The sequence below is a fragment of the Triticum urartu genome, chromosome 5, assembly GCF_003073215.2.
Source record: "Triticum urartu cultivar G1812 chromosome 5, Tu2.1, whole genome shotgun sequence".
NCBI lineage: Eukaryota > Viridiplantae > Streptophyta > Magnoliopsida > Poales > Poaceae > Triticum > Triticum urartu.
The window spans coordinates 564614366-564637341 of record NC_053026.1 but is presented as its reverse complement, the minus strand read 5'-3'; the positions used below and the strand labels follow the sequence as shown (position 1 = coordinate 564637341).

General features: G+C 44.0%; 2 pseudogenes; both read right to left on the bottom strand.

Moving 5' to 3' along the window:
- Positions 1-317: 317 nt before the first annotated feature.
- Positions 318-8445, bottom strand: LOC125507386 (annotated as a pseudogene).
- Positions 8446-9804: 1359 nt separating this feature from the next.
- On the bottom strand, positions 9805-15118 carry LOC125510775 (annotated as a pseudogene).
- Between the last annotated feature and the right edge of the window lie 7858 nt (positions 15119-22976).

The following is a 22976-nucleotide window of genomic DNA, read 5'->3' as shown; positions in this document are numbered from 1 at the left end:
ATGCATAAGAGCATCTTCAACAACCAGGCAACGCGTGGCGCGCTAAAAAAGCGTTTGCAGTGCGTTGATCGCAAGTTTTTGCGCGGCGAGGAGCATTTGCTTCAGTGGCTGCTAAAATTTTTAGCATGCACGAGCTGCTCCAGCAGCCGCTACAAAAAAACTACGCGCGCTTTAGCACAAACAACATATGCACTCCAAACACAACCAAGGAGTTCAAACACAAACAAAATAAATCAACAATAAATAGTTTAATTTTATTATTACAACTCAAACAAATAGTTTATCTTAATTCAACAATACAACATCAAACATACAAATCATGATACTCTTTGTCGGCCATTCCATGCCCATCACTCCTCGATGAGATCCTTCTGAAGATCATCACGCGTTTCGGCACGTCAAATGGCATGATAGGAGGCAACAAAACGGGCCGCCTTGGCAGCCCTCCGCCGCACTCGCATGGGATGTCCCAAGAGCTCATACTGAGAGTACTCTAAATCTTGGCCACGCTTATTCTCGATAATCATGTTGTGCATGATCACACAAGCGTGCATGATGTACCAAAGCATCTTTTGATCTCAAAATCTAGCCGGTCCTCTCACGATGGCAAATTGGGCTTGCAATATCCCAAAAGCTCTCTCCACATCTTTTCTAGCCGTCGCCTGAGCATTGTGGAAATCAAGATTTTTCTTACCTTCCGGTTTTTTTCAACGGCTTCACAAATGTTTGCCACTTTGGGTAGATGTCATCCGCAAGATAGTAGCCATAGTTGTATGTATGGCCATTTGCTACAAACTGCACCGGTGGTTGTTCACCATTTGCAATCGTATTCATCAGTGGACCGATTAACAACGTTGATATCATTCAAAGATCCATGCATTCCAAAAAAAGCATGCCAAATCCAAGTCTCTTGATCGACCACCGCTTCAAGAATTATAGTAGAACTCTTTTTTTGGCCGTGGAATTTCCCATGCCATGCCTTAGGACAGTTTCTTCCAACTCCAATGCATGCAATCTATTGACCCAAGCATACCTGCAAACCCGCGAGCTTTGTTTATCTCCAAAAGCCTTGCGGCATATTCAGCATTGGGAGATCTCAAATACTTGATACGTCTCCAACGTATCTATAACTTTTGATTGCTCCACGCTATATTATCTACTGTTTTGGACATTATTGGGCTTTATTATCCACTTTTATATTATTTTTGGGACGAACCTACTAACCGGAGCCCAGCCCAGAATTGCTATTTTTTTGTGCCTATTTTAGGGTTTCGAACAAAAGGAATATCAAACGGAGTCCAAACGGAATGAAACCTTCGGGAACGTGATTTTCTCAATGAACAAGACCCAGGAAACTTGGACCCGATGTCAAGAAACAAAAGAGGAGGCCACGAGGCAGGGGGGCGCGCCTACCCCTCCCCCCTCCCCCAGGCGCGCCCTCCACCCTCGTGGGTCCCCTGTTACTCCACCAACGTACTCCTTCCTCCTATATATACCTACGTACCCCAAACGATCAGATATGGACCCAAAACCCTAATTCCATCGCCGCAACTTTCTGTATCCACGAGATCCCATCTTGGGGCCTGTTCCGGAGCTCCGCCGGAGGGGGTGTCGATCACGGAGGGCTTCTACATCATCACCATAGCCCCTCCGATGAAGTGTGAGTAGTTCACATCAGACCTACGGGTCCATAGTTATTAGCTAAATGGCTTCTTCTCTCTTTTTGGATCTCAATACAATGTTCTCCCCCTTTCTTGTGGAGAACTATTCGATGTAATCTTCTTTTTGCGGTGTGTTTGTTGAGACCGATGAATTGTGGGTTTATAACCAAGTCTATCTATGAACAATATTTGAATCTTCCCTGAATTCTTTTATGTATGATTGGTTATCTTTGCAAGTCTCTTCGAATTATCAGTTTGGTTTGGCCTACTAGATTGATCTTTCTTGCAATGGGAGAAGTGCTTAGCTTTGGGTTCAATCTTGCGGTGTCCTTTCCCAGTGACAGTAGGGGCAGCAAGGCACGTATTGTATTGTTGCCATCGAGGATAACAAGATGGGGTTTTCATCATATTGCATGAGTTTATCCCTCTACATCATGTCATCTTGCTTAAGGCGTTACTCTGTTTTCATGAACTTAATACTCTAGATGCATGCTGGATAGCGGTCGATGAGTGGAGTAATAGTAGTAGATGCAGGCAGGAGTCGGTCTACTTGTCTCGGACGTGATGCCTATATACATGATCATACCTAGATATTCTCATAACTATGCTCAATTCTGTCAATTGCTCAACAGTAATTCGTTCACCCACCGTAGAATACCTATGCTCTTGAGAGAAGCCACTAGTGAAACCTATGGCCTCCAGGTCTATCTTCATCATATTAATCTTCAAATACTTAGTTATTTCTTTTGCTTTTTGCTTTGCTTTTATTTTACTTTGCATCTTTATCATAAAAATACCAAAAATATTATCTTATCATATCTATCAGATCTCACTCTCGTAAGTGGTCGTGTAGGGATTGACAGCCCCTTATCGCGTTGGTTGCGAGGATTTATTTGTTTTGTGCAGGTACGAGGGACTCGTGCGTAGCCTCCTACTGGATTGATACCTTGGTTCTCAAAAACTGAGGGAAATACTTACGCTACTTTACTGCATCATCCCTTCCTCTTCGGGGAAAACCAACGCAGTGCTTAAGAGGTAGTAAGAAGGATTTCTGGTGCCGTTGCCGGGGAGGTTCACGCAAGTCAAGATTTGACTCCCAACAACGAGCCATTTCTGGCGCCGTTGCCGGGGAGTCTACGCAAAAGTCAATATACCAAGTACCCATCACAATCCCTATCTCCCGCATTACATTATTTGCCATTTGCCTCTCGTTTTCCTCTCCCCCACTTCACCCTTACCGTTTTATTCACCCTCTCTCTCTATCCTCCCTCTCTTTCCGTTCGCCTCTTTTCCGTTTCCCTGTCGTTATGGCTAGTCCCTTATCTGCTCCTTTGTCTCCCGAGTTTGAGGTTCTTCACTTCAAACAAAGGCAAGGAGAAAATTTAAAAGATGCTTGGTTTAGAATTATGGAATATTATCGTAATTGTACCCTAGAGGTGAATTTTTACAATTTTTTCTTCGCAACTTCTATTTTGGACTAAATATGTCTCATAGACAACTTTTGGATTGCGTTACCAAAGGCAATTTTATTGAAACTGATCCCAATATTGCGCATGAAATTATAAAGGTATAGTAGGAACTCTACCTCAACAAAAGGGGCCTCATCATACCCAAGAGGAAACGCAAGTTTTTGAGAAAATTTGTGAAGAAACCAAGATTTTATAAAAGTCTCTTGAACCTCTTAAAAGCGTTAGCGGGTATCTCCACCGCATGAATATGTTGATTACCCTTTGCAATAAGCGGTTGGATCCGTTAGATCTAAAAATTTCAGAATATGAAGGGAAACGTAAAGAACCTCCCAGATTCGATCTTGATTCCGCTAAAAAGTTGAAAACCAAAGATGGCAATACCTAGATCTATCCTTGCTTTTTATGCCTAGCTAGGGGCGTTAAACGATAGCGCTTGTTGGGAGGCAACCCAATTTTATTTTTATTCCTTTCTTTTTTCTCCTTTTTAGTAATAAATAATTTATCTAGCCTCTGTTTAGGTTGTGTTCTTTTGTGTTTAATTAGTGTTTGTGCCAAGTAGAACCGTTGGGAAGACTTGGGGAAAGTCTTGATATCTTGCTTTAAAAAACAGAAACTTTAGCGCTCACGAGAACTGCTGCCATTTTTATTTGGAAGGTTATATTTAGTTAATTCTTTTTGAATATGATTAATGGATAAATTACTCACGTCCAGAAATTTATTTTAGAATTTTTGGAGTTCCAGATCTTGCGCTAGCTACAGATTACTACAGACTGTTCTGTTTTTGACAGATTCTGTTTTTCGTGTGTTGTTTGCTTATTTTGATGAATCTATGGCTAGTAAAATAGTTTATAAACCATAGAGAAGTTGGAATACAGTAGGTTTAACACCAATATAAATAAATAATGAGTTCATTACAGTACCTTGAAGTGGTCTTTTGTTTTCTTTCACTAACGGAGCTCACGAGATTTTCTACTTTAAGTTTTGTGTTGTGAAGTTTTCAAGTTTTGGGTAAAGATTTGATGGATTATGGAACAAGGAGTGGCAATAGCCTAAGCTTGGTGATGCCCATGGAACCCCCAAGATAATCTAAGGACACCTAAAAGCCAAAGCTTGGGGATTCCCCGGAAGGCATCCCCTCTTTTCGTCTACTTCTATCGGTAACTTTACTTGGAGCTATATTTTTATTCACCACATGATATGTGTTTTGCTTGGAGCGTCTTTTATGATTTGAGTCTTTGATTTTTAATTTACCACAATCATCCTTGCTGTACACACCTTTTGAGAGAGCCATACATGATTTGAAATTTGCTAGAATACTCTATGTGCTTCGCTTATATCATTTGAGTTATATAGTTTTGGTCTAGTGCTTCACTTGTATATTTTAGAGCACGGTGGTGGATTTTTTTTATAGAAACTATTGATCTCTCATTCTTCACTTAGATTATTTTGAGAGTCTTAAATAGCATGGTAATTTGCTTAAATAATCCTAATATGCTAGGTGTTCAAGATTAGTAAAAGTTTTCTTATGAGGTGTTTTGAATAGTAAGAGAAGTTTGATGCTTGATGATTGTTTTGAGATATGGAGGTAATAATATCAAAGTCGTGCTAGTTGAGTAGTTGTGAATTTGAGAAATGCTTGTGTTGAAGTTTGCGAGTCCCGTAGCATGCACGTATGGTAAATGTTATGTAACAAATTTAAAACATGAGGTGTTATTTGATTGTCCTCCTTATGAGTGGCGGTCGGGGACGAGCGATGGTCTTTTCCTACCAATCTACCCCCCTAGGAGCATGCGCGTAGTGCTTGGTTTTTGATGACTTGTAGATTTTTGCAATAAGTATGTGAGTTCTTTATGACTAATGTTGAGTCCATGGATTATAGGCACTCTCATCCTTCCATCATTGCTAGCCTCTTCGGTACCGTGCATTGCCCTTTCTCACATTGAGAGTTGGTGCAAACTTTGCCGGTGCATCCAAACCCCGTGATATGATACGCTCTTTCACACATAAACCTCCTTATCCTCAAAACAGCCACCATACCTACCTATTATGGTATTTCCATAGCCATTCCGAGATATATTGCCACGCAACTTTCCATCATTTCTTTTATCATGACACATTCATCATTGCCATATTGCTTAGCATGATCATGTAGTTGACATAGTATTTGTGGCAAAGCCACCATTCATAATTCTTTCATACATGTCACTCTTGGTTCATTGCATATCCCGGTACACCGCCGGAGGCATTCATATAGAGTCATATCTTGTTCTAAGTATCGAGTTGTAATTCTTGAGTTGTAAGTAAATAGAAGTGTGATGACCATCATTCATAGAGCATTTTCCACACTTGAGCCTAAGAAGGGACAATGCTACTATCCTTTTTCCACACTTGTGCTTCAAAGTAGCACCATAATCTTCATGATAGAGTCTTTTGTTTTGTCACTTTCATATACTAGTGGAAATTTTTCATTATAGAACTTGGCTTGTATATTCCAACAATGGGCCTCCTCAAGTGCCCTAGGTCTTCGTGAGCAAGCAAGTTGGATGCACACCCACTTAGTTTCTTTTGTTGAGCTTTCATACATTTATAGCTCTAGTGCATCCGTTGCATGGCAATCCCTACTCCTTACATTAACATCAATCGATGGGCAGCTCCATAGCCCATTGATTAGCCTCGTTGATGTGAGACTTTCTCTTTTTTGTCTTCTTCACATAACCCCCATCATCATATTCTATTCCACCCATAGTGTTATATCCATGGCTCGCGCTCATATATTGCGTGAAAGTTTATAGGTTTGAGATTACTAAAGTATGAAACAATTGCTTGGCTTGTCATCGGGATTGTGCATGATGAGAGCATTCTTGTGTGACGAAAATGGAGCATGACTAAACTATATGATTTTGGAGGGATGAACTTTCTTTGGCCATGTTATTTTGAGAGGACACAATTGCTTAGTTAGTATGCTTGAAGTATTATTATTTTTATGTCAATATGAACTTTTATCTTGAATCTTTCGGATCTGAATATTCATACCACAATTAAGAAGAATTACATTAAAATTATGCCAAGTAGCACTCCGCATCAAAAATTCTGTTTTTATCATTTACCTACTCGAGGACGAGCAGGAATTAAGCTTGGGGATGCTTGATACGTCTCCAACGTATCTATAATTTTTGATTGCTCCATGCTATATTATCTACTGTTTTGGACATTATTGGGCTTTATTATCCACTTTTATATTATTTTTGGGACTAACCTACTAACCGGGGGCCCAACCCAGAATTGTTGTTTTTTTGCCTATTTTAGGGTTTCGAAGAAAAGGAATATCAAACGGAGTCCAAACGGAATGAAACCTTCGGGAACGTGATTTTCTCAACGAACAAGACCCGGGAAACTTGGACCCTACGTCAAGAAACAAAAGAGGAGGCCACGAGGTAGGGGGCGCGCCTACCCCCCCCCCTCCCAGGCGCGCCCTCCACCCTCGTGGGCCCCCTGTTGCTCCACCGACGTACTCCTTCCTCCTATATATACCTACGTACCCCCAAATGATCAGATACAGAGCCAAAACCCTAATTCCACCGCCGCAACTTTCTGTATCCACGAGATCGCATCTTGGGGCCTGTTCCGGAGCTCCGCCGGAGGGGGCAACGATCACGGAGGGCTTCTACATCATCACCATAGCCCCTCCGATGAAGTGTGAGTAGTTCACCTCAGACCTACGGCTCCATAGTTATTAGCTAGATGTCTTCTTCTCTCTTTTTGGATCTCAATACAATGTTCTCCCCCTCTCTTGTGGAGAACTATTCGATGTAATCTTCTTTTTGCGGTGTGTTTGTTGAGACCGATGAATTGTGGGTTTATGACCAAGTCTATCTATGAACAATATTTGAATCTTCTGTGAATTCTTTTATGTATGATTGGTTATCTTTGCAAGTCTCTTCGAATTATCAGTTTGGTTTGGCCTAGTAGATTGATCTTTCTTGCAATGGGAGAAGTGCTTAGTTTTGGGTTCAATCTTGCGGTGTCCTTTTTCAGTGACAGTAGGGGCAGCAAGGCACGTATTGTAATGTTGCCATCGAGGATAACAAGATGGGGTTTTCATTATATTGCATGAGTTTATCCCTCTACATCATGGCATCTTGCTTAAGGCGTTACTCTGTTTTCATGAACTTAATACTCTAGATGCATGATGGATAGCGGGCGATGAGTGGAGTAATAGTAGTAGATGCAGGCAGGAGTCGGTCTACTTGTCTCGGACGTGATGCCTATATACATGATCATACCTAGATATTCTCATAACTATGCTCAATTCTGTCAATTGCTCAACAGTAATTCGTTTACCCACCATAGAATACCTATGCTCTTGAGAGAAGCCACTAGTGAAAACTATGACCCCCGGGTCTATCTTTATCATATTAATCTTCCAATACTTAGTTATTTCTTTTGCTTTTTACTTTGCTTTTATTTTACTTTGCATCTTTATCATAAAAATACCAAAAATATTATCTTATCATATCTATCAGATCTCACTCTCGTAAGTGGTCGTGTAGGGATTGACAACCCTTTATCGCGTTGGTTGCGAGGATTTATTTGTTTTGTGCAGGTACGAGGGACTCGCGCGTAGCCTCCTACTGGACTGATACCTTGGTTCTCAAAAATTGAGGGAAATACTTACGCTACTTTACTGCATCATCCCTTCCTCTTCGGGGAAAACAAACGCAGTGCTCAAGAGGTAGCAATACTCCAGGCCAAACACTTGCACAATTCCGACTGCGAAGCGCTTGACACACATGATGGCTTGACTCTCACCCATGGCCAAGTGGTCATCAACTAGATCAACCGGAATACTGTATGCCAACATATGCAAAGCGGCTGTCACCTTCTAAAAGGTGCTATGCCCGAGCTCTCCGGCGGCATTCCTCCTTTGCTGAAAAAACCGATCATGGCTCGCTAGTTTCTCTGCAATGCGCCTGAACAACTCAGTGCTCATCCTAAACCGGCGCCGGAAGTATGACTCGGGGTACACGGGATTATCCACAAAATAATGTCCCATCAATCTGTTGTGGGCATCGATTCTATCCCTTCAAATTTCTTCCGAGCCTTAACCGAACCACTCTGCTTCGGTTTTTTATTGATGTGCATAGCTAGGATCATTGCAAGATCCTCCTACTCTTCAATATCAAATTCTTCTTCGAAAGAATCATATGACGAACTCATCTACAATGTTCAATTTAAACTAGGCTATAAAAACTACAAACAACATGCACCAAATTCATGTAAAAAATGTGAAGTTGAAGCAATACATACCTTGCAAGCGTTTTGTCGAACACCTTGTGGGCGTCGAGCGGCAGTGGGGGGTCGGGCGCTGTTCATCGAAGGAATGGCGTGCGCGAGGGGCGGCGGCGACTGGAGGGAGATGGAAGAAGCAACGGCGGCGCAGGGATAGGGTGGGAAAGCGCCGGAATGGTCGCCGGAAAAAATGGGGTGGTGCGGGCGGCGGCGCCAGTGCCTAGATGGGGGTAGGTGGAAGTCGCGAGCGGGCGCTCGAGTGTAGAGCGCGTGGGAACGAGCACAACAAATAAACGTCGTGCGATGACGTTTCGGATCGCGTGCTGAACGACTTATGCCGCGCGCGGTTTTTGCGCCTCCGCTGGAGCTCCTGGAACGGTTGCACGCGTGCAAAAAAAACCCAAAATTTCGAGCGCGGCGCTTATATAGCGCGGCTGTTGGAGATGCTCTAACTGCTAGTGAGGTCAGCCCTTTTTTGGCAAGTCTATCAGATGGTATACGGATGGTCATTTTCTTTAACTTTTTTTCTTTTTGCAAATTGGTCATATTTTTAACTAAGCCCCCCATAGTTTACTAACTGTAAACCCCACTGTACGACTGTATACTTTTACGTTTACATCTAGATGAAAAAAGGTTGCATGAGTCCTCTCATATCTCTATATTTATTGTGCGTCTAAAGATGCTTTGAGGTCCATGTTGGTCTAGAGTAACATGCAAGCAATGAAACAACTCCGATTATCATATGATAGGCGCGCATACACACAATTATTTATGTGCAGCTAGGCTCTTAAATATTTCCACCTGTCATAATTTTTCTTTGCTTTTTTTTTGCGACTCTTCCCTTCTATTCAACATCTATAAATATCTACATACATGCTTCTCTTTTTTGATCATGGGACACATAAACGAGAGCACATGAGTGTCTCAGATGCCCAAGTGGAGGCAGAATTTGGTTTTGCTTTGCTTCTTCGGAACGGGTGGCATCGAGAAGCATGTTAACAGTCTGTGACACCAGAACAGTGTCATGAGATACACTTCCATATGAGTTCCTACCCATTTCTGTGGCAGGTCCTAGCTAACCCATTGGCCCTACATCAAGAAAAGGCACAAATCATTATCTAGTATAAGGAATACGAGATGCATAATTCCCAAAAGGTACTGCCTACAAACGATGATGATCGACACTGGCCCCTTCCAGCTCGGTGCATCATCCCTTTTGGAGCAACCATCAATGGTGGCAGGCTGGAGTGAGAGCCGGCAGTGTGTCCCCTCATTGCATCAGTGTATTATTATTGCTCAAGAAGACCATGCGGAGATCCAAAATAAGAGATATAAAACAGACCAAGGTAGCAAGTTACAACAGGAAAAACTAGAGACAGTAGCCATAACATACCGGAAATGAATACCCGAGCATTATTAATAAATGCAAATCAAAGTGTTTAAGTTTAACATCCGCAGCTGAAATAGCACACATGAATAGCAGTACATACTTCAGGAACGGTGTCGTGGAAATGCAATTAGTCTGAATATGAAAATAACACTCGGTCTCAGCCTTACAGTAAGTGTCGCCTTATTTGTAACCCACAAGGGAAAATAACTAACAGGAAATATTATCATACTTGACAACAAGCACACGAACAACAGCAGGATGTGGGACTGGCAGCAAGCGCTGCGCTAGTCTGAATATGGAAACACAACTAACTCGCAGTCTTAACAATCACAGTCGGAATTGAGCAGTAGGCAACATTGTCACACCCTACAACCGAGCACACAATCAACACTAGCATTACCAAATGCAGGCAGTTGCAGCAGAAGTGAAGCACGATAAGTAGAAGTGGAACTAACAGCAAAAAGTGCAGTAGTCCATCTTAAAGAAACAGAGGAAACCGAAAAGTGGAAGCATCTTCCTTCCGGCCGACGACACCTACATAAACAACATCGTATCACATCAACATCTTAAGAGAAAAAAAAATAGGGCTACTAGTTGGCTGGTTTGTGGCTAGCTTACGTACCCACACATTTCCAGAGCAGTGGTAGCTCAATCTCGCAGAGAGTACCTCAACCGCGTCCCTTGAATCGCAGAACAATGGCGCAGCAAATACAAGAAGTCGTCGGTGATTTCATGGAAGCCTAGATACTCGAGAGGCATGACGAACTCAATGCCAGGTGGGACCTCGGTCATGCTGCTGAGTCTGATTAGGAATAAATGTTCCAGGGACCCCATGGCACCTTGCTATATCTCTAGACGTTTCAAATTAGGGAGGTCTGTCAGAGAGAGAACCTTTAGCTTGGGAAACCACCCCGTGAGAAATGACAAATGCTCTCCGGTGTATGCTCTAGTGAAATGTAGACGCGTCAAGCTTGACAACCGAGAAAGGGACGGCAAGGGGTCTTTTGTCAGCTGTGACCAAGATAGGACTAATTCATACAAATTCTGCCCTCCGACAGCTTGGAAGAGAGGAGACTCATCCAATGCACCTTCCGCTAGCCGTCCTCTCAATCTTAGCTTTTGTAGGCTTGGCAGGAGAACATTCAACAAGAGAACCTCATTCCCATCACTTGCATTCACAGATAGCAAGGACAAATGCCGCATTTGAACTAGAGATTCACTGATGCGTCCGCAGTAGATTCCCTTCACATTCAATAACCTCAAGCTTTTCAGTTGCCTCAGCTCCCCTAGATGTCTAAGGGACTCATCCTGTACTTGCAATGCTTGTAGTGTTTGCAGGTTTGTTAGATTCCCGAGTCCATTGGGGATACACATACCACTGAGATGATTGATGTTTCTCCAATCTGGATCCATTATTTTCTCAACAAATAAGTGCCTGAGCTTCTTAAGTTTCACAATCCCACTAGGCAACTCATGTATGTCAGATTTACAAAGGTCTAGTGTCAACAAATTTGAAAGCTTCTCAACAGACCTTGGGAGCATTTTCACCTTTGAATTACGCAAACCCAAATGGCGGAGATTAAAAAGATCTCCAATAGCATCTGGAATCTTCTTGATGGGTATACCACTTAATTCTAGCACTGTCATATATCTTGACTCCTTACATAGCAGAGGTAGTAGAGTGAATGGTGACTTACTATCGCCTGCTGTAATCGCACTTCGAAGTTGCTGTAAACCAGAAAATGACTGTTGAACATCATTGTTTATTTTGTCAAGTATCAATCGGCGTCCATCCATCTCAAGAGACGCCTCACATTTAGCCTCTTGTGAAACACCAAAACAGTTCTTCTGGCACAAATCAACTGCCAGTTCACGTAATATATCATGCATTTTGAATTCTTTTATCCTGCCAAATGAGTTCATCTCGACAAGTTGTAGCATGTTTCTATCAACCAACTCCTTCAGATAGCCTTCTGCTACTTCTTCTAATGTGCTTTCACCCCTCCCCTCGATGAACCCCTCTGCTATCCATAACCTTACAAGTTGTTTCCTTTTGAGAAGATAGTCTTCTGGAAATAAGCTGCAGTACAAAAAACAACTTTTAAGTGCGTTGGAAGGTAGATGAAACTCAGATGCAAAACATTCCTTATGTGGTCGAGCCTCGAATTATTAATTATCTCCCAGCTCAGTTGGTTATTTATTCTTCTCCATTCTTCCACAGTTTTCTCACGCACACGCAAGAGGCTAGCAACTGACACAATAGCAAGAGGCAAGCCTTTACACCTGCTAACTATTTCCCTGGACAAAGGCTTTAACTCCGCATGACAATCATGATTTGTTTCTTTTGGAAATGTTTTTTTACAAAAGAGATCCCATGCCTTATCTTCTCGTAAAGCTTCTAGTGTTAAGATATGTCCTGGAGAGGCAAGTGCAGCAACATCGCCTTCCCTGGTTGTGATTATCAGTCTACTTCCCTTATCATTATGAATAACCATCCTAGACAAATCATCAAATGTTTCTGGAGTCCAAACATCGTCCAATATGATCAAGTACTTTCGTTGCTCCAGAAAACTCTTCAGTGTCTCCTCAAGGCATGTGATGTCCATAGCTGCAGATTTAGATAGAACACTGACATTATCTTTGAAAAGTTCCTTGCATATATTCCTCAAGACATCTTCTCTAGAATAAGTTTGAGAGATGGAGACCCAGGCATGGCATTGGAATTTCTTTCTCTCATTCCTGTAGACATTTGCAGCTAAAGTTGTTTTACCAAGCCCTCCCATTCCAAGCAGCGCTATGACCGAGCATTCCAAATCATCATCTGCCAACCACTGCTCAAGTTTTTCTCTGTTTTCAGCCACCCCCACAAGATCTTCTTCATCAAGGGAACGTGAAATATTTGCTAGATCTTGGCCCCTCTTGACAATGTAATCACAGCTGCTCGTGGCCCCGCTGATTGTCATGGGAACCCAACGTTTGTTTGTCTCTGATAGGTGACTAAGGTCTTTCTCTATTTCCTTCACCTTGAAAGCTAACTGGTTCATAGAAAGCAGAGATCTGGATTTTCTGAAGCCCTTTTTCAGGTAAAAACAAGACCCAATATCATGTTCCCGACCAACTAGATATAAGTACTCATCCACCATGTCCTCCATCACATGTGCTACTTTCTGTACCTCCTCCAACCAGCCGTCATAAACTTGATTGTTGCGGTTCCGAATATCCATGTGACAGAGCACTTCATGCATTATGCGAAGCTCCCTCGCAACACGACCCATACTGCCATGTAGCTCTTGTAGTTGTGTTTTGTACTTTCCAAACTGCACGTTGGCCTGGTTTGCCACTCTACTTGCCAAGGCGATTCCGATCTTTTTAATGGCTAGAAGAATTACAATCTCTGCCATTATTTCTGAAAATTGCTAATGCCTTTGGTGGTGACCTTCCTAAATATCATTAGAATGGCCACTGCAAAATGAATAAGTGATGTATTAGTTAAACTGTTAGTCCACTAAGCTAGTGGCGAGCAGTTGCCATCAACTGCGGCAAATTTAGTGTTGTTAACAGATAAGAACAAATGACACTCGACCAAATAACTGAACATACATGCTCTGCAGGTAATGTGACATCTCAGGTTCAAGAAAGCAGAGATCAGGAAATTTGAGGCAAGCAAGACAGAAGGAACTTATTTGACATGCTCTACTTTCAGAGAATTGGCTAAGGTGGCAGTTCCAGGTAACTTGGTTCCATGGGAATCGCTAGGAAACGTCAACATATAATTTCCGTAACTAAGAGACCTCGTCAACGATGTCCACTTCAGGATTTACTCACGTAACAAGAATGTTGACTCTAGAAGGCTAAGGGTGTGTTTGGTTTATAGCCAACAATGACCATACCAAAAAATTGGCGTGCCCGTGAAATTTGGCTGTTGTTTGGATGGAGACCAAAACTTTGGCTCGCCCTGCATGCCCGGGAGTCCTCCGTGTTATTTTCGCCAACCTGCGGGCGCGCGGAGGGCGAGCAAAACGCTCGCCAAAAAATTGGCAGCCAGATTCTCTCCATACGTGGCTACTGTTTCCTGTTATTATTTGCGTAGGTAGCCGGATTAATCGCTAGCGGAAGCACAACGACCCCCACGTACTTAGCAGTTGTTTGGATATTTTTAGCGGTGGCTGTTTGGACTTTTTTTTCCTTCTGAATTTGGGTTATTTAGATCTACTATAATCCATTGCAAGCGGTCAAGTAATTACTCCAGTTTATTAGTAGCAGAGCTGCCTACTACGTGCCTAAAAAAAAGAGCTGCCTACTACAGAAAACGGATTTTTTTTCTCAAGAAAGGGGGTTTCCTGAGGGAAAGAAAAGAATTATTTGTGACAAACATAACGTACATTGTACTTTTGCATGCCCTTTCCTTTAATCGTATTGTAGCTAATTACAAAAATTACATGACATTTTTTTATTGACTCAAGAAAAATGAAGCGCCAAGCAGTACTAAATTTCCAAAGTTTGCCACTTTGGTTGTCAGCAAACCAAATGGTAGCTCACGGATTTTGTCAAAAAATTGGGACGTACGATGATTGTAAACCAAACAAGAACAACTTACCAATTTTTTGGTCATGCCAAAATTTTGGTGGGGCTGATTGGGGCACAAACCAAACACACCCTAAAAGTTTGTGTGGTGCCGTATCTTCTATTACCTCCGTCCCAAAAAGCTTGTCTTACATTTATCTAAATACAGATGTAACACTAAAATCCGCATGTAGACAGATCTAAGACAAGCTTTTTGAGACGGTACATCCGTATCTTCACAAATCTAAAACAAGCTTTTTGGGACGGAGGGAGTATGAAAGAGCATATGCTAAGTATGTCACCACGAACAAGCATTATCAACAACTACTACACTGCAGACTGATTCCAGATATTTGTCAGAAACAGTGAAGGGTGGCAATTGGGGGAAATCAATTGGGTGGTAATAATTGCCGTAATGAATATTTGAGAATAAATCATACTCCAGTACTTGGCTGGCTGCCTTACATCGTCGCCGCCGCCGGCAGTCCACGGCGAGCGAGGGGCACCGTCGCCGCGCGCGCCGCCGGGTGTGGGAGGGATGGAAGGGGGGGTGAGCTTGGGCGGAGACGAAGATCCTAGCCCTCGCCGGCAATGAAGACGTAGCCTTCCAGTTCCATCCCCGCTCCGCTCCCCAGTTGTGGGCAGAACAGTAGCCTCACATCGCTATCCAGTTGTGGGCACAACAGTAGCCAGAAGAGTAGAATGGTTGACGAGGTCTTTGGAGCAAGCGGAACCTCTCATTCTGCTTTTCTCCTTCTTCATCAGGGAGAGGGCACGCAGGTCCACGGGTTTCTTATTTTAGCTTTTCTTTTCGGGTGATTTTCATTTTAGCTTTTTGATTTTCTAACTTATGTATCCTTTAAACAAAAAGTTTAAATTAAGTTTTTTTCATATTAGTGTTTCGTGTGACCAGGGTTTTCAAATAAGATTCATTTTGAATATGTTTTGATGACTTAAAAAACATGTTCATGCATTTGGTTCAAAGGAGTGGGGCAAAGTAAAATTGAAGATTTTTTTTCTTTGGTGTATCTTTCAAAGAAAAAATATGTTCATTTTTTTTACTTTCTTTCCTTTTTTGAGAAGCACAATCGTGCCTTTCACGAAAGTAAGCTTATCGTGGAAGCATATATTTTTCCATTTCCAAGAAGCACAATTGTATTTCTCACCGAAGCAAATTTGTAGTTCTCATGAAAGCATAAATATTTTTCCTTTCCAAGAAGCACAGATGTGCTTCTCGTGAAAGAGAAGCAAATAGTTTTTCTCTTTTCAGGAATCTCGCGGAAGCAAATTTCTACTTCTCGTGGAAGCATAACTTTTTTTCCTTTCCAAGAAGCACAATTATGCCTCCATGAAAAGCAAATATGTGATTCTTTGTGGGAGCACATATTTTTTCCGCGCAAGAAAAAAAAGAAAACCCCATGAATGTTTTCTCTCCAAAACCTAGGGAAAACCCGGCAAAAATGAAAAATACAAAAAAACACACATTTTAAACCCGAAACACCCGACACGTGACATGTGGTGGCGTTTAGACGCCCATTTAATGTACTCCCCTGGCATGAAAATACAAAGTGACCCCTGGAGGTCCTCTGCAAACAGTAACCCCAGTTAGTTGCTCTCTCACTTAGTTAATCTCCTAGGGGAGCCACCTCTGCGTCTAGGTGGGCTACGGGTCCGTGGGCTACTGTAGGATTATGTGGATCTTTGTTACCTTTACTTCAGCCGTTTACGGCCTTGTATCGAGCCCTTTCCGTTTCTGTTTTGAACTTGTAGTTGTAGATCCCCTCTCGTTAGGGTTTCTCTCCTCTCGGGCGACGGCGCCGCCATCCCCCGTAGAGACCGATCTCCCCTACCGCGCTTCCCCGGCGGTGGCCTGCTGCGTCGCGAGACGTAGCGGCTGCGCAGAAGGGCGGAGTCTTGGGTCAATACTGCTCGCGGATCCAAAACCCCCGAGCGAGAGGATCATGGCTGCTAACGCATCGGCATCGGGGACAGCTACGTCCGACATTGAAGCGCTGATGGAGGAATTGGGACTCAAGGAAGACGATCTGCAAGACATGGTGGTGGAAGATGGCGAACTACCGCAGGAGGCGACCCACTGGATGGCGATCGCCAGGGTTCACACCGACAAAGCTTACAGCCAGTACTGGTTCTACAGAGGCATGAGGGTTGCGTGGGATTGCTACCTCTGGAGCACTGCGTTGGTTTTCCCTTGAACAGGAAAGGGTGATGCGGCAAAGTATAGCGTAAGTATTTCCCTCATTTTTTGAGAACCAATGTATCAATCCAGTAGGAGGCTACGCGTGAGTCCCTCGCACCTAGACAAAACAAATAAATCCTCACAACCAACACGATAAGGGGTTGTCAATCCCTACACGGTCACTTACGAGAGTGGGATCTGATAGATATGATAAGATAATATTTTTGGTATTTTTATGATAAAGATGCAAAGTAAAATAAAAGGCACTGAAAATAACTAAGTGTTGGAAGATTAATATGATGAAGATAGACCCGGGGGCCATAGGTTTCACTAGTGGCTTCTCTCAAGAGCATAAGTATTTTACGGTGGGTGAACAAATTACTGTTGAGCAATTGACAGAATTGAACATAGTTATGAGAATATCTAGGTATGGTCATGTATATAGGCATCACGTCCGAGACAAGTAGACCGACTCCTGCCTGCATCTACTCCTATTACTCCACATATCGACCGCTATCCAGCATGCATCTAGATTATTAAGTTCATAAGAACAGAGTAACGCTTTAAGCAAGATGACATGATGTAGAGGGATAAATTCATGCAATATGATAAAAAAAACCATCTTGTTATGCTTGATGGCAACAATACAATACGTGCCTTGCTGCCCCTACTGTCACTGGGATAGGACACCGCAAGATTGAACCCAAAGCTAAGCACTTCTCCCATTGCAAGAAAGATCAATCTAGTAGGCCAAACCAAACTGATAATTCGAAGAGACTTGCAAAGATAACCAATCATACATAAAAGAATTCAGAGAAGATTCAAATATTGTTCATAGATAAACTTGATTATAAACCCGCAATTCATCGGTCTCAACAAACACACCGCAAAATAATATTACATCGAATAGATCTCCACAAGAGAGGAGGAGAACTTTGTATTGAGATCCAAAAAGAGAGAAGAAGACATCTAGCTAATAACTATGGACCCGAAGGTCTGAGGTAAACTACTCACACATCATCGGAGAGGCTATGATGTTGATGTAGAAGCCCTCCGTGATTGATGCCCCCTCCGGCGGAGCTCCGGAACAGGCTGCAAGATGGGATCTCATGGATACAGAAAGTTACGGCGGTGGAATTAGGGTTTTGGCTCCGTATCTGATCGTTTGGGGTACGTAGGTATATATAGGAGGAAGGAGTACGTCGGTGGAGCAACAGGGGGCCCACGAGGGTGGAGGGCGCGCCTGGGGGGAAGGGGGTAGGCGCGCCCCCCTACCTCGTGGCTTCCCTGTTGGTTGCTTGACGTAGGGTCCAAGTCTCCTGGATCATGTTCGTTCCGAAAATCACGTTCCTGAAGATTTCATTCCGTTTGGACTCCGTTTGATATTCTTTTTCTGCGAAACTTTGAAATAGGCGAAAACATCAATTCTGGGCTGGGCCTCCGGTTAATAGATTAGTTCCAAAAATAATATAAATGTGAATAATAAAGCCCAATAATGTCCAAAACAGAAGATAATATAGCATGGAGCAATCAAAAATTATAGATACGTTCAAGACGTATCGGGGATCTGGCGCAGGAAGTGAAGATCTGACCTCTGGAGGAAAACCTCCATTCCCTCCAATTCTCTTGTCTTGGTGATTGCGAGAGGGTAATGGAGGAAGGGCCCTGGAACTTCAAGGGGAAGGCGGTGGTTCTTGCACCCTATGATGGTTTCACGAAGCCGTCAACCATCGAACTTAAAAACATTGATATCTGGTTGCAGATACATGATCGCTCGGATGGTTACTTCTCCAAGATAAAGGCCCTGTCATCCACGGTGGGGCAGTTCATATTTTCTAAGCCAAAGTCACAAGATTTTGAGGGCAATCTTGCTAGAGTCCGGGTGCGGATCGATGTGACGAAACCTTTGAAAAACGTTGTCTCGCTGTTAGTCAAGAAGAAGGATGTTGTGGAACGAGTGATATTTAGAATCAAGTATGAAAGATTGCCTGATTGGTGCGCCGTTTGTGGATATCTTGGGCATCTATACAAAGAATGTGGTGACGGTGTTCACCCCCCAAAAGCGCTCGTTTTCAAAGACATAAAAGCAAGCTGGTTTCAGAACCCGGGCAGAGGTCCGGGAGAGAGCGAGAGCCCTAGAGGCGGGCGAGGCCGTGGTCGTTCAGGCCGAGGGGGTGGGAGAGCAGCAGCGAACCGTGACGCCTCGGGCAGCCAGCCCCCGGAAGATCCTGATATGATGCTTGATGATGTCACTGTGGAAGAACTTGAGAGGAACAGAAAGAGAAGCGCTCATGAACAAAAAGGCACACATCAGCGGGTTCAGCCGAACAAAAACACTCTCATGCTTCCACCAATGATCCCCCCAAGCCCCACCTCGAAGCAGGAGATGAAGAGGAACAAACTGAGTCCTTCAATGACAGAGACAAATACAGCGAAGAGTGCAACTCCTAGCAAGACCCCTGATGCGCGTTTGGCGAGCTCCCAAGGTGGGGTTCGCCTAGCGCAATGAGTCTACTTTGCTAGAACTGCCGCGGAATTGGCAAAGCCGCGACAGTTCGGGAGCTTTGCGATATGGCGAGGCAGTTTTCCCCCTCTATCCTTTGCATTCTAGAAACACATATAGATGGTACGAGAGTAGAGAATTTGGCAGAAGGTTTAGGTTTCAATAAAAAATTTGCAGTGAGTAGCTCCGGAAGGAGTGGTGGTCTTTGTATCTTTTGGAACGATGAAATAAAAGTGGAAGTTATTGGTTATTCGAGGTACCATATTGATGCATTAGTAGATAATATGGTGGATGTGCATGTTCGAGTAACTTTTGTCTATGGAGAGGTTAAGGTTCCGGTCAGGCAAAACACCTGGAACACTCTGAAGAACATAGCCGAATCACAGAACAGGCCATGGGCGGTCATTGGCGACTTCAACGAAGTGTTGAATCTTAGTGAACATGATGGAGTTGGAAGTCAAAGCCAAGCTCAGATTGATGGCTTTTGGGAGGCTGTTGACACATGTGGTTTATCAGACATAGGGTACACGGGAACAACCTGGACGTTTGAAAAAAGAGTGGCTAGCGACACCTTCACTCGTGTCCGTTTGGACAGATGTTTGGCGAACCCAGAATGGTTGGTCGCGCTCCCAGAATCTACTCTACACCACAAGACAGCTGCGAGCTCCGACCACGTACCGATCCTCCTCACGGTGTGTGATTGCATGCATGCAGGGCGGGCCCCAGGGCGTTTAAATACGAGACCATGTGGGAGAGAGAGGAATCTCTCTTCGCGGCTGTGGCAAACCAGTGGAGCATGTAGGAGGGGGACAGTGCAATCATTGCACGCAAAACTAGAGGATCTGGCGGGAGATCTGTCAGCCTGGGATCGCAACACCTTCGGATCAGTACGGAAAGAGATAGCTCAATTAAAAATTCGGCTACAGGACTTGCGCGCCAGCCCAGGAATATCCGGCCCCACTCACGAAGAGACAAAAGTCACCGATCGACTGGTTGAACTGTTCCATCGTGAGGAAATGCTCTGGCGCCAGAGGGCGCGCCTGGAGTGGCTAGCTCACGGCGACAAAAACACCTATTTTCCCATCTAAGGGCAAGTAAAAGGCGCCGCAAAAATCAAATAAAATCATTGCAAGATGAGCAGGGCCAGGTTATAGAGGATCCAATTGGGATGGAAGAGATGACAACGACTTACTACAAAAACATATACACGTCAGAAGGGGTGCATGATATGGAGGAAGTGCTCAGACACGTGCCATCCAAGGTAACACCTGACATGAACAACCTTCTGAATGCGCCATACTCCCAAGAGGAGGTAAAGTGTGCCTTGTTTCAAATGTTTCCTATCAAAGCCCCTGGCCCGGATGGTTTTCCTGCTCACTTTTTTCAGCGTCACTAGGAGTTATGTGGAGAAGAGGTCACATATGTGGTTCTCAAAATTGTTGATGGGACAGAGCCTGCAGCTTGCATCAACAACACGATATTGGTCCTTATTCCCAAGGTAAAAAAACCCCACACTTCTCAAACAGTTCAGGCCAATCAGCTTATGCAATGTGCTCTACAAAATTGCGTCCAAGGTAATCTCCAACAGGCTAAAACAAATACTTCCAGATATCATCTCACAAGAGCAGTCTACGTTTGTTCATGGCAGATTAATCATAGATAATATTATAACAGCTTATGAGTGTTTGCATTTCATGAAGAGGAACAAGGCTAAAAAACATCAGTCATGTGCCCTCAAGCTAGACATGATGAAGGCCTACGATAGAGTTGAATGGACCTATCTTAGAGCTATAATGCTCAAGTTGGGTTTCTCCACTCGGTGGGTTGATATTGTTATGAGTATGGTATCAATAGTGAAATTTTCAGTTATGTTCAATGGAAAGAAACTTGAAGAGTTCTGTCCTTCTCGTGGTATCCGGCAAGGGGACCCGACATCTCCGTACTTGTTCTTGTTAGCAGCAGAGGGTCTATCGTGCCTGTTAAAATCACAAAGAGAGTCATCCAATTTGGATGGGATTCAAGTGGCTCCCTCGGCGCCACTGGTTAACCATCTTCTATTTGCTGATGACAGCCTGGTGTTCTTCAAGGCAAACAGTGTTGGGGCTACCGAGGTGAACCAAGTGTTGGATATATACTGCAATGCATCAGGTCAGCGCATAAACTTGGAGAAATCTTCCATCTTTTTTAGCAAAGGCGTCCCCGAGCCTGCCCGCAATGATATAAAAGCTATCTTGAATGTCCCGAATGAAACTTTGAATGAGAAATATTTAGGTATGCCCACCGATGTGGGGGCGTTGAAAAATGGATCGTTCAAATATTTCAAGGACGGATTGTGGAATAAGATCCAGGGTTGGATTGAAAGGACGATGTCCTCTGCGGGGAAGGAGGTGTTGGTTAAGGCCGTGGCACAAGCAATCCCAGTGTTCTCGATGTCTTGTTTCAAACTGCCAAGGGGGCTTTGTGAGCACTTGAACATGTTGATTAGGAAGTTTTGGTGGGGAAATAGGAACGGGCAACACAAACCACATTGGGTCTCGTGGAAGGCCATGTCAGCCCAAGAGCATGGGAGGACTCGGCTTCAAAGACTTTGAGCTCTTCAACCTAGCAATGCTTGCTAGACAGGTATGGCGCATGCTTCAGGATCCTACCTCTCTTAGTGCGAGGATTGTGAAGAGCATCTACCATCCGAACACCTCCATCTTGGATGCTTCACTTGGGAGCCACCCGAGCCAGATATGGAGAGCACTAGTGGAGGGACGGGACACTTTGAAGCTCGGCATGATTAGGCGCATTGGCAACGGAGAAAGCACTAACATATGGCTGGACAATTGGCTCCCTAGGCAGGAAATGATGAGACCACATGGGTGCATTGCCAACATACCCCCGGCCACAGTTTCGGAGTTGATTGATCATACAAGTGCAACGTGGAACAAACCTAAGGTGGATGCCACTTTCTTTGCGTTTGATGCCAAAGTATTTCTTACCATACCACTGAGCACAACACCCATGGAGGACTTCTGGAGTTGGGCGCATGAACGGACATGCCAGTTCATGGTGCGGTCTGCATATAATATGCTTGTGGTGACAAGGCAGAGGAGAGAGGCCTGGCTAGAAGGGGCTTCGGGATCTTCAACAACGCAAACAGATTCCAGCTCGTGGAAGATGCTATGGAAGATGGAGGTCCCATCCAAACTTCGCATGTTCTTGTGGAGACTACCGAAGCAGTCACTGCCAACCGAAGATGTGAGGGCGCATCGCAAGATGTCGACGACTAGCACTTGTGGCTTTTGCGGCGCTCTGGACTCATGGCGCCATTCCCTCCTAGAATGCACTGTCTCAAGATGCACCTGGGCGCTTGTTGACGAAGATTTGGGCTGCGGCTTGGAGGCCATGAGTGAGAACGGAGCCAAGAGCTGGCTCTTCAACCTGCTGGCGTCCCTCTCACACGAGCAGTTTACCATCGTGGTAGTGACATTGTGGGCCGTGTGGACTTCTCGAAGGAAGGCAATACACGAAGGTATATTTCAGACACCACATGCGATAACAGCCTTTGTCAAGAGGTACATACAAGATCTCCAAGTTCTCAGCAAGCCAAAGAGGCAATGCAACGTGGTGGTAACGGGGACTTCAGTTCGCCAGAGACCCAAGGCACCCCCGACGAATTTCTCAAAAATTCATGTGGATGCTGGAGTCCGGGGACAGCGAGGAGGCTCGGCCGTGGCGATATTGTTGGGGAACATAGTAATTTCAAAAAATTTCCTATGCACACGCAAGATCATGGTGATGCATAGCAACGAGAGGGGAGAGTGTAATCTACGTACCCTTGTAGACCGACAGCGGAAGCTTTATAACAACGCGGTTGATGTAGTCGTACGTCTTCACGGCCCGACCGATCAAGCACCGA